The sequence below is a fragment of the Equus przewalskii genome, chromosome 17 (assembly GCF_037783145.1).
Source record: "Equus przewalskii isolate Varuska chromosome 17, EquPr2, whole genome shotgun sequence".
Classification (NCBI taxonomy): domain Eukaryota; kingdom Metazoa; phylum Chordata; class Mammalia; order Perissodactyla; family Equidae; genus Equus; species Equus przewalskii.
In genome coordinates, this window is record NC_091847.1 from 79,233,631 (window position 1) to 79,245,679 (window position 12,049).

At 53.6% G+C, this 12,049-nt stretch overlaps 1 protein-coding gene across 4 annotated transcripts in view; it reads left to right on the forward strand.

The window, feature by feature from the left end:
- The window catches only part of NRP2 (neuropilin 2), a 112,763-nt gene that overhangs the window by 15,224 nt on the left and 85,490 nt on the right, over positions 1 to 12,049 (forward strand). The window lies entirely within an intron of this gene.

Here is a 12,049-nt window from a genome sequence, read left to right on the forward strand (position 1 = left end):
CCGTGTTAACACCAAGGTCCCTGTAAGTTAAGGTGAGGGGGCAGCAGCGTTGTAATGCCAAGAATGTGAACACACTGTGTACTGTCTCGTGGGCTCTATCTTGAAGTCTCCTCGTTGAAAGAAAAGTGAGAGGTTTCTCCGCAGGAAAGAATGTGCCAATGATCATGTCCTGCTCCAAACGAGCACCCATAGCATGCCACTGCTCTGATAGGCGTTACTGCCCCCTTATGATTAATAAATAGTCTGACCATCCTTGTGACCAAGGCATTGCGAGCACTGACACATTAATAAAGGGGCCAGCTGGCAGGAAGGTACAAGGGCACAGGCCTAGGTCAGGCCGGTGCTTCCTGGTGGAGGAGACAGGGCCCCTCTCTCACCTGTGCTGGACGGTGGGGCACAGTCGATCAACAGCATTGCTTTCCCTCTAGGACTACTCTGCACCCACCTAATGGTTTTCTCCTAACGTGAGGTAACTTTTGCTGAAAACCAAAGGGTTTCCCGGGTGGACGCCTCATGTGACGAAGAGTCGTAAGATGGGGTTTCTAACTCCAGATCCACTCTGACTCAATGGATGACAAAGGGCCACCCATCAGTTCCTCTTTGTCTGAGTTAAATGCACGGCCCCGATGCATTTGCACAGCGTCTCAAGGCTGCTGGTTCCCTGCCAGTGAACTTTACCAAGAAATTCTGTTAGAAGAGCTTCTTTATAAGGTGTTTTTGCTCCGGCTGCCTCTGGCTGGCTGCGGAAGCTTGGCACAAACTGAAGCGTAATGTACAGAGAGCTTGGGTCTGAGCTCAGAGAAATTTGACTAAGCACCTCTCTCGACTGAGGGCCAAATTCTGTGATGCTTATGCCAGCAAATCTCCCAGGGAAATTGCTAAGCGGTCATCTTGTGTATATGCATAGTTGCAGAGGCAGAAGGCTTGGCTTTGGAAGGAGAACTTGGGGAGCTGGTGGCCACAGCTTAAAACATGTCAGGAAGTCTGGAAGGCCAGGACAGCACACTCCTGCCCTGTTTGGGGTTGCAAGGCCGCCCCCCATCACAGGGCTCAGCCCAGCGATGTGGAACTCAGGTTGCCAGAGTCTCTGGCAGCAGGAAGGGACAAAGATGTTGCCTCTGGCAGGAGCTGGAGTTACAGGTTATCTTCTGACTTCTTGTCCTTCCCAGGGAGCTTCCTGTCCTCCTCCCCCTCCCCCACTGCATGCTTCTGGCTTGAACTGAACAGGTCAGGAAGGTCAGAAAAAAGTCTTTCTGGGGTCTCTTTCCCCCGGTGCAGACTGTCAGAAAGTCTCTGTTGGGGTCAAGCCTCCACTACTTAACCTTGTCCCTCATTCTCTCCCTCCCCCATTTCCCCTCCACTGCCCATTTCTCTCTCATTCTTATTAATTTTCCGTGTTTAGAAAGACACGTCCGGCCTCTCAGTGTCTCGCTCCGCGAGGTATTTTTAACACTCTTCCCGGGCCATTTGCGTTCAGAACAAATGGGCTCCCCGCCCCCCCTGCTTGTTTCACTTGCTCGTGAGAGGAACACTTAATCTAGTTGCAGTCCTGGAAGTTCTGTCTCCTTCCTCCTCGTTCCCTCTCTCACTCTCCTTCCCAGGGAGCGCCTGGGTTTGCAGAGCACTTTCTTTCAGAGGAGATAAGGCTCCTTTCTCCATTGATTTCGGGTTTCTTGCATTCGGATTGGGCTCTTTGGGGTGGACACCGAGCTCGAGAAGACTGCCTACCCACCCTTCTGATGGGAGAGCGCAGCAGCAGCCCCAGCCAAACGGGAAAGGAGCAGGAAAGTCAGAAAAGTGCCAGCCCCTTGTGGAGCAAGGGCAGTGGTCAGCAGGCCTGCCCTCATGTCCCTTCTTCCTCCGTGCAGGATTCACAGCCAGGACTGCCCCCTGCCCGGGATGGGCTCTGATGTGAGAGGACTACCTGGCCAGTGGCCCTAAGCACTTTGCTCTCTGGTCCTTGAAATGCACATCCCCAAGGGCCAGGCCGTTGCTGAGTCAACACCAGACAGGCACCTTCTCGCCTAACGGTCGCTGGTTAGTTTTGTTCCGTTGAAGCTTGCTGTCTGCTTGGAAACTTCCACTCACAGGCCTGGGTGTGCCTGAGTCAGGGTGAGCTCCCGACTCCTCCCTCTGGCCCCGACAGGCTGCTCTGGGGCCTGTTTACCAGCTGTGGGCAGAAACCAGAGGCCCCGTGGCCCTGCCAGGTTGGTTGCTGAGGGACAAAAGGGCAGGACTCAGGGTCGTCTGAGTAACAGGGAGAAGCCTCTCCATTCCCTGAGGGGGAAGAGAATACTGCCGCCTTTCACCTGAGTCATCAGCCAGTGGGGTGCATGGTAGGGTTTTAGAAGCATGCACACACAGAGTTGAATACTTTTTCCAGTTCTGAAATCTAAAACGCGTGTCTTTTTTACGAACACCCACCTGCATAAAATACACAGCTTATTCATGGGTCCTCCAACGGGCCTGCCTCCCACCCCATCCGGGAGGCTCAAATAAGACCAAACTCAAGAGTCTGGGGCCTTTTAAGAACTGGTCACTTCCAGATGGCATCTGGAAAAACATGTTTCACAAAGTGCGAAAGCCACTAGAAAGACTTGAAAGAACATTTCTTAGGCTAAAAGGCCCACACAGAAGTCTGTACTAATGATAGTATGCGCGTGATCAGCACAGAATCTCGTTTACCATGCAGCCAGGAAGAAGAGTGCTTCATCTAGATGAAGTTTCCAGATGCTAAAACATACCCTTTAAAGTTCCCAAGGTCCCTTTTTAACAGGATTTCTGACGGAGAACATTCTAAATCATGTGCCACACTTCCCTGTCTCCTTAAATAAAACCCATACTAAAGGAAGTAAGCTTTTTCTTGATGATTCAGGCTTCTAGTTCTACACTTCACTTTCTGTGGACAGAGGCTGGGTCATGTCATTTTGGGTTCAGATAGACTTAGATTTGAGTTTTTGTTGACCTTGTAAACTTCCCAGGTCTCCATTTCCTCAAAACTGATGATAATCGCTACTTTGCAGGACGGCCGCGTCTTATTTACATAGAAGCACAGTCAGTTGGCAGCTGTGTTAGCATCTTTGTATCTTGTCATGGGGAAGTTGAGACTTTTTCCGTCAATACTCTTGCTGTCGCTTGCTGTTAGGAGTAGGCCTGCCTCCTGGAGCCTTCCTCTTCTGAATTGTTTTTACTTTTATTATGTGTATGGATTTTGCTTCAGGAGGTCTTGCTGTCCATTGGGAAGTTTTCGTTCTGGGGTCTAAGCTGTGCCCCCAGCCAGTGCAGCCCCAGGGCTGGCGTGTCTGGTTTGCTTCAGTTAACCGAGCCCGTGGCAGAGCAGGGACCCGGGCGCACTCCCTGGGGTGCTGAGTGCTGGAGCGCCACACAGCGGGCCCTCCCCGGCGTTCACGGCGCTGCTCACGATCTTCTCTTCCAAAACCACCCCCTCCCACGTTCTGGATATTTGAGGTTTGGGGATATTTAGCCTCCAGCTAAGTGACCTGGATAAACAAGGTGCTCTTGTATTTATTTACAGCCAGAAGAGCCCTCTAAATCTTAGAAGGTGTGTCCATTTCTCCCAAAGTAGGGGATGGCACCTTGGAAAGGTAGCAGTTTCCCAGATTGGTAAACTGACTACGGGGACCAGAGGGAACAGAGCCGACCTCAGTCATCTGACCCCTCCCTTGAGCTCAGTCAGCACCCTGGATTCTGGTGAGACACCAGATACAGTCCTAACCTGCATGTGAGTGCCCCACGCTCCAGACCCTGCTCTCCTCCCCTCCACAGTGCCCAGGTACACGCTCCCGCCTCGTCCCCTCCGTCCTTGATTCCTCCAGGCTGATATGGGCCCAATTCTGAACTCCCGGAGCGCTGCGCAGTGCCTCCGTTCTCTCGCTTGCCTTTGTTTCACATGTGGTCATCTTGTGTCCTGAGCATGTAAATGCTTTAAGGCACGGGCCATGTATTTCATTGCTATGCCCCTGCGGCACCTAGCCCTGGAGAGTGCCAAGCAGGTGCGTGCAGGTGGCTGTCTCTGTGATGTTTCTACGTGGGAGACGCCAGGACAGAGATCAGCCTGGCGTGAACGTGCATTGGAAGGCAGACAGCTGTCTTCTCTCCTCGTCCGTCTTGTGATGTGACATAATGACAACAGGAGGATAAGACGTGAGCTTATGGAAGGAAGTCACTGTGCTCCCTGTGACCTGGGCCATCAACAGAATGGCGACAGACCATCCCTTCGTTCATAGGTATTGAACAGCTCCTGTGTGCTGCCATCAGGACAGCTTTGCAAGCACAGTGATGAGCAGATCGTACTCTTTGCCCTCAAGGAACTTAGAGTTTGCGAGGAGGAAGTAAAAAAATAAGCTTATCGAGGATAAAGCTACCACATCTGGAGTATCGCCTGTGAGCCAGCCGTCTGCTAAGCGCTTCATGTACATCATCTCATTTGATCCTTGCAACGAAACCTGTGAAGCAGTTGTTACTCTTCCCATTTACAGATGAGGAAACTTGGGCTCCAAGAAGTTAAGCAACTGGCCCCAGGTCCCACTCTTGGAAGTGGCAGGGAAGGGATGTAAAGCCAGAATACCCTACTTTGCAACCGGCGCTCTTTCTGGTTGTGTTCTATTGCCTCCCCCAAAACTGTGCACTCTGACCAGGGACATAATACAGGCGTGCTGGTGAGCCCACAGCACTGGGATCCAACTGAGGCTGGAGAGATCAGGGAAGGCTCCCTGGAGGGGGTAACACCTGCACTGACCCTGCAGAAGTTGGGCAGGCAAAGGGGGAGTGTGTGTGGCTGGTGATCCAGGCTGAAAGCATCATATCAAAGACAAGAAGGGGAGAGAACTTGATGGGTCAGGAACCACAGCAATTGAGGGGCCGTTCTTGTGACTTCGCCAATACAAACCCTCTTCTCGGTGAAGAGGTGCCTAAACAATGCTATTTCATTTTATTTCCTGGCCAGGCAACTTCCACCAGCTCAGAGAGGGGTTGTGGTCAGGAAGCAGGAAAGACTGAGGTTATGGGGACTCTCTGCTGCCCCAGGGGTCTCTACAGTTCATGCCCTATGTCCGAGGACCCCCAGTTTAATGCCTGAAAGTGGGGTCTGGCCTAAAGTCCAGGTAACGCTCTGGATCAAGTTTACTCCCACACAGGACTCTGCACACCCGTCTGTTTCCTATGAATAGAGGGCAGGAGGCTACATTCCCCACTTGGAGGTGTGGCTCCAGCTGGAGTCTGCCGGAGTCCCTGGAGACAAGAGCAGAGTGGGAGTTCCCTGGGGTTCAGGAGGGTGCCCTGCCCTCTGGAGAGACCCTCTGGTTATTCCGCATGACGTCAGTACAGATGTACTGCCTGCCCCACCACAGGAACATTCTGATTCCCCTAAGGAACCAACGAGCAGCAATTCTTTTCTGCATTGCAACAACCCTGCTAATGACAGAAACAGATCCCCTCCAGGTACGCGGCGCAGTAACTGGGCCAGTCCTGCCGCCATGAGCTCAGCTGGCAGCCCGCCCCACGCACACCAGCCTCCACCCAGGACCCCGCCCAGCTACTTCGCTCGCTGATGAAGCGGGGGAAAAAACACCACAGACTGTTCCTCTCCTCCTCCCAGGGTTCAAGAACAATTGGGACGACAGTTATTTTGGGCAGTTTGTTTTTAAATATGCGATGTTGCAACCGCACGTCTCCAAACGCAAGCTTCGCTGTGGACGCCTTAACAATGCACTTCATCTTCTGAATGAGAAGCCACTCGAGATCTTCTCCACGCAATCCTGCTGCTTCTGCTCTCAGCCTGGCACCTTCTCTGAAACCCAGCGGTCCCTCAGGGCCAGCGCCTCACCCTATGTAACTCCATGTAATTCTCCCATCTAATTACACCGGGTGAGAGTCTGTCTTAAGAAATGCAGTGGGAGCTCCAGGTGTGAAGGGACACCGAGGAGAAGGAAATGACCAAGTGGAGAATTGGGTTTTTCTACAAAGGACTTGTGTGTTTTCCTTTAGTCATGAATCCTATAAGAAAAAATATATTCTTTTCGTTTTGTCCTTTTTAGTGATAGGGAAATTGAAACCTTTGGATTAAGAGAAACTCAACAGATAATTTCATTCCATTCTTCTACTTCAGCCTGGATAAATCATCCCAAATATATATATATATATATATATATATATATATATATATATATATTAGCTGCCCTTGTCTTTCCTTCTAGAAACAGCTTCCACAATCGTCCTTCATTAGGAGACCTAGTGCTCACTACTCATCTCGGCTGATTGCAGAGCAGAGGGTTGTATGTCATTTACATAATCAAAAATTTTTTTCCTAGAAGGAAAATCCCTGAAAAATTTTAGCTGCGTCAAAATAAAATTAAAAAAAGAAAAAAATGTGATTTGGGCTTACGTTTGGGAGGGCACCAAAGAACTCCACGTGATAAAGGAGAAGCCACATGATTTTTCCTGCTTTTTTTCCAAGCTCGAGGCCAAGCCTCTTGGCGGTCTATATATAGTTTTTCTGCTCTGCCCCATTAGGGACGAGATTGCGTGTTTGTAGGTGGTGTGGAGGGACTGTCACTCAGACAGTAACAGCAAACCTTTATCGAGCTCTCCACAGACCTCAGGTGCTCCTGCGCCAGGACCTTTCCGTGTTTTATCCCCATAACGACCCTCTGGGGCTGGACCTGCTGTTATTCCCATTTAAAAGACGGGGATACTGAGGCCCAGAGCAAGCACACAGAGAGTAATGGGAGGGCCAGGGTCTGCCCTCCAATGCCTGTGTCTATGTGCCTCGAGCTGCCATCTGCTGTCCCAGCGCTCAGGTATTTGGAGCCCCTCTGATTTCCACAGATATCCTTGACAAGTCTTTTCTTCTCCTTTTCTCTCTTTCATTCCTTTTCTTTGCCTCTTCCTGCCTTATAGTCACCTCCGGGTGCCAGCAGGGCAGTCAAGGAGAGAGAGACCTTTCTGTGTCTTTATATCCTAGCTAGAGGCCTGACTCTCAGTCAGTCGTCTGTCTGCCTCCCTGTCACCCACCTGCTGCTCCCTGGTCCCTTCCACCCCCTCACCATCCTCTTCGGATCCCCGGCCGATCCCCGCCCCCACCTCACGCTCCCTCTGGACTCCCACGCTGTGAGGGCCAGTCATGGAGTGTCAGCCGACAGAATTGAGTCCTCACACAGAGAGGGCGGGCCTGCCTTTCCTGTCACTGGACGTGGACCGGAGTCTCAGAGGGCAGGCGAGACGCGTCAGCAGTCCACGGCCGAGCTGTCAGGGCCGAGCTGGACACACCAGCGAGCAGGCGGGCTGGCGAGAGGGAAAACGGTGCAACTAATCGTTGTCTTATTGGGGAGGAAAGGAGTAAATAATATTTCGGCCCAGGAACTGGCAGTTTGAAAGAAGCGGTTGAGAGCTAGGAGGAGAAGGAATCTGTGATGCTGGTTTTAATGAAAGAGTTTTCCTTTGTCTCAAGGTAGGAGATTTCCGTCCCCTCCCCACCCCCTCTCCCATTATCATCATTATTATCATTAAAATAATTACCGTAACAATTACAGTTGATGAGACCTCGGGTTTAGAGAGCACCTTTCATCTGGAAGTTCAGAGTGATTTATCTCTGTGTCATCCCTTTGAGAGTGGTAGGAGGGTAAGAAAGCATTATTTTTTCGATCCTTTCCGCTGCGAAACTGAGGTCTAAGCATCCAGGGTTGAGTCCACGCCTCAGGGCAAGGTGCTGGGTTAAGTGTTGGGGTCCTGGCTCCTCTTCCCTCCTGCCCGCCAGGCCTCACCCTTGCGCGGACCCCCAGCTCAGCCCCGCACTCATGCCCCGCCCCCCGCCGAGGCCACGGGCGCTGGCCCAGCGAATGGCCTGCGTGGCGGTGGGATGCAGAAGGCCCAGCACGGTCTGACAGCCGCGCATCCTGCTAGGAGACTTCCTGCGACCTCCTTCCCCTTCTTGTAGGAGCTGGTGTCCTTCCTAGACCTACTGCTTCCTGGTCTTATTGGGCCTCCAGCCGAGAGCACCCAACGTTCTCAAACATTCAATGCTTCTGCCCCAGCAAACGCGGGTCAAGCCCCTCTGAGCAGGGCCCTTCTGTGGCGGGGAGGGGGCACTTTCGGGGGCGCTGCGTGGCCGTGGCCGGGCTGCTCTGCTCAGCGGCCACGTGCCTGCGCGCGGGCCACGGGAGCGCGTCCCCGGCGGCCGGGGACAGCCCAGGGGCCCAGAGCGCGCCCTGCAGCGTCTCCACTGGGGCGGCCACAGCCCCTCCTGCCCGGAGGCTGCAGGCCCATCACCTGCCACCGTAGTCCTTTGTGCGCAGTGGGGACAGGTTTGCCCTGGAGCCGGAGAAGCTCTGAGCACTGTGACCTGGAGCCCCGTGGGAGTGAAATCCAGGAGCAGGGCGCATCGCACCTGCCAGGGCTCTCAAACCGGCCGCTGTTTGGGTTTCTGCATGGCACGTTTTTCAGACAAGTTTTGCCAGCAAAGGGGGACAGAAAAGCGGCTGGGAGCCTCCCTCCCTGGAAAACCGTGAAGGACTTCCCTGCGCTGTCACCGATGCCCTGTGCCCGCACACCTCGGCCCGCAGGCTGCCACGTTGGGACAGAGCGGGAGGCTCTGACTGGTTCACGGTTAGACCCCTGGAGCTGGAGTGAGTGCCTGTCCGGAAGGGGACCGCTCACTCGGCCAAGTGCAGGGACGCAGCTGGCACTCCAGGCGCCGGCCGTGTCCTCTGTGGGCCCACGTCACTTCCTGCCCCTTCCAGGCGGCCCTGAGAGGCACAGAGGCTGGTCCCTGTCCCCACTTATGAGCGGTGGCACGCTGAGCCTGCGGGCATGGTTGGCCCAGGCTGGCCGAGGACAGCCCCGCATGTCTCTGGCCCTGCGGGGCTTCACGCTCCCGCTCCCCCGAGCTCCAGCCACTGGTGGGTGGGCATAACCGTGGGCTGTCATGACTGTCCACCCTGGTGTCAACACACAGTGCTAGCAAGGGCCCTGTTGGCTGACTGTGGAGGGCAAGGATTTCACAGACGGTGGAGCACACGGAAGAAAGACCCAACAGTGCCACTGGAGCCAGCCCCCCCAGAGCCTTGACCCGCACCGGCCGCCGGCGCCTGGAACGTCGTTCCTTACGGGAGCACACGGCCCAGCCAGGGCAGCCTCCCTGTGCTCGCGGGCCAGGAGCCAAGCAGTGAGGCCCAGGGCCTCAGCAAGGGGCCTTCTGGGGAGCCAGCGGGGTCGGAGGAGAGGTGGTGCTCAGCGGAGGGTTGGGGAGGGGGTGGGTGCTGGTTGTGCACCCTCCGTCCTCTGAGAGTTTGTCCCTGGCCGGCAGAGTCAGACAACGTGTCTGCAGCCCCCTTCTTCCTCGCAGTGCGAGCCTTGTTGGCAGCTGCTCTGTGAGGAACAATGGGGTCGGCGGGGCCTCTGCATCATCCCAGGGCTTCTGCGGAAAAACAACCAGCAATTATAAATAGATGTTATTTGTAGTTTCCATTTTCTTGCCTTCAAGGTTTTGTGGAGTAATTCCTTCAGTTTGTTTTGGGTTATTCTCTCACATACTTCCTTTGCTGGGTGGTCAGGTTTCCTCCTTCCTGAAGAGCCCTGTGACCCCGGCTGTGGGGGGAGTGTGGACAAGCTCAAAACGTCAGAGATCTGTGTGGGGAAGAGATGAAGGAAGAAAATGAAACTGCAAACAGCTGCTATTCAAAACGCACCTGGGGCAGCCCAGCGGCATAGTGGTTAAGTTCACGTGCTCCTCTTTGGTGACCTGGGGTTCACAGGTTCGGATCCCGAGCTTGGACCTACACACCGCTCATCAAGCCATGCTGTGGCAGCATCCCACATAAAATAGAGGAAGATGGGCACAGACGTTAGCTCAGCAACAATCTTCCTCAGCAAAAAAAAAAAAAAAAAAAAAGGCACCTGGCCCTGACGCAAATACACAAAGGTAGCACCTGGGCGCTGTCTGCATCCTTGGTGTCAGAGAACTGAGTGAGTTAGATAACAAATAACGGTAACAGCAACGGCAGCGAGGATGATGGACATGTACCTGTTTGCTGAGCTGCTGGCATCGTTACCTCACCCACCTGAGGGGTGGGGCCCCCAGCTGGGCTTTGAACTCAGCTGGGCAGGCTGGTTCCAGAGCCCAGACTCAGGAACACAAGATTGGAATGAAATCTCAGAACCTCCAGGGACCACAGCACTGCTCCTGGGCTTGTGCAGGAGGTGGATTTGCAGAACCTGTCCTCCGTGGCACCGAGGCTGGGGCATGAGCTCGTCTCTAACTCTGTGAGCGTCCTTCCTTCTTCGTGTGTTTGGTTTCCACGGGGTCTGTACCTCTCCTCGGCCCACGTCCACCGTCCTGTTCTGTAGAATACGGGTAATAGTGACAACAGCCCGTGCCTCCCAGGTGCTTCCTAAGGGCCGGACGCTGTGCTGGGCCTAAAGCACCTTCACAGTCCTTCCTACGATCCTGCAAGGAGGGGGTTGTCGTTATCTGCATTTTATGGATGAAGACACTGAGACTCAGAGAGGGCGAACAGCTCGCCTGCTGTCGCCCCAGCAGCAAGGGCAGGAAGCTGGCGTGTCTGTGGGCAGAGCCCAAGCCCTGCCCTTCCCAGGGAGCACGGCCGTGGAGACAGATCCGCATCTGTGCGACAGGCATTGGAGACCCCTCCCCAGGAAGCTGTGCATACACGCACAAAATTCCTGCCTCTGATGAGAGGGCTTCCCCAACCCACTGAAACTCATCCATGCACCCTATTGCAATCATGGGCTTAAGAATGTGTGCTCTAGAGGATTCTTTGAGAGCTTATAAATACTCAGATACTGTTTTCTCACTCGATGGGCCGTATGTTCACATATGGATGTGTATGTGCTTATAAAAATACTTCACTTACAAAAATTAAGATGTTATCCTGTCTGAACACTTAGAAAGCTGCGTCTCCACTGGGTGAGCCTTGACACCGTGCATTGCAGATCTGCTCACTGCTGCTCTTGGGGATGTGTCTGTTAATGTTGGCACGTCCTCTAGGCTTTGTTTAAACAAACCAGTGAGTGAAAAGAGCGAGGTGCCCCTGAGTCTCTGACTGAGCCCGAGTGTCTTCTCTGTCCCTGGCACCGTCTGCTGTGTGTTGTGTCAATCTGGTACCCCGCTGTCTCGGGCCTCCACTGGACAGCAAGCCAGAGGACGGAGGCGAGGGCTGAGTGCCTGCCCAGAGACGGCCTGGGCCCAAGGTCTGCCTCTGCCCTTTCCTCATCGTGTCTCTTGGGGTGGGCTGCTTAACCTCTCTGAGCCTCAGTTTCTGCCCCTGCAAGTGGATGGTCATCAGAACCGGGCCTGGTTATGTGTTCAGTGAGGATTAAATGAACCAGTATGTAAACTGAGGGTCTAGCCCTTAGGAGATGCTCAGTAAGGGGGAGCTCTTCCCAGAGACATACCAGCTTCTCCCTCACTGGGTGATACCAATGGAAGGGAGAAAGTCAAGGAGATGGAACTGGCTTCCTAAAACCATCCCCCTGATGACGAGCCGATGCCGCCATGAAGGCTGGGGTGCCTCCGAGCCCGAGCAGCCGGGCTTCTCTGAACTGACCAGAGCCTTGGGCGTCTGCCGGCTGCCCGCAGCCTCTGTGTATCTTGCCAGCCTCCTCGGTGGGAGGTTGTACATGACAGGGCTGGTTTTCCTCCTATTTTTCCTGCAGTTTTAATGTAAGGATTAATAAGACAGGGTTTGTCGATGGCTTTGAGCTTCCTGTAAGAAAGGCACTCCAGGAGGTGATAAATTCTCTGGCCTGGATAATCTACTCATGAAATATGGAACTTTGAAAGTGTGAGAAAAATCTCAAATCACTTTGACAGCATTTTAATTATAGTTGATTTGTTTGCCGCTAATAGTGAAAATGCTGTCAGCATGATTTGAGATGTTTCTTCCACTCAAAATGTTATATTTCGTGTCTTCGAGTCACAAGGCGACGTTCTGGTTTCCAGATACAACCAGAATAGCTCAGGGATTGTGTCAGGCACAAAGGCAGAGTGGAAAACGGACCAAGCCCGTCAAAC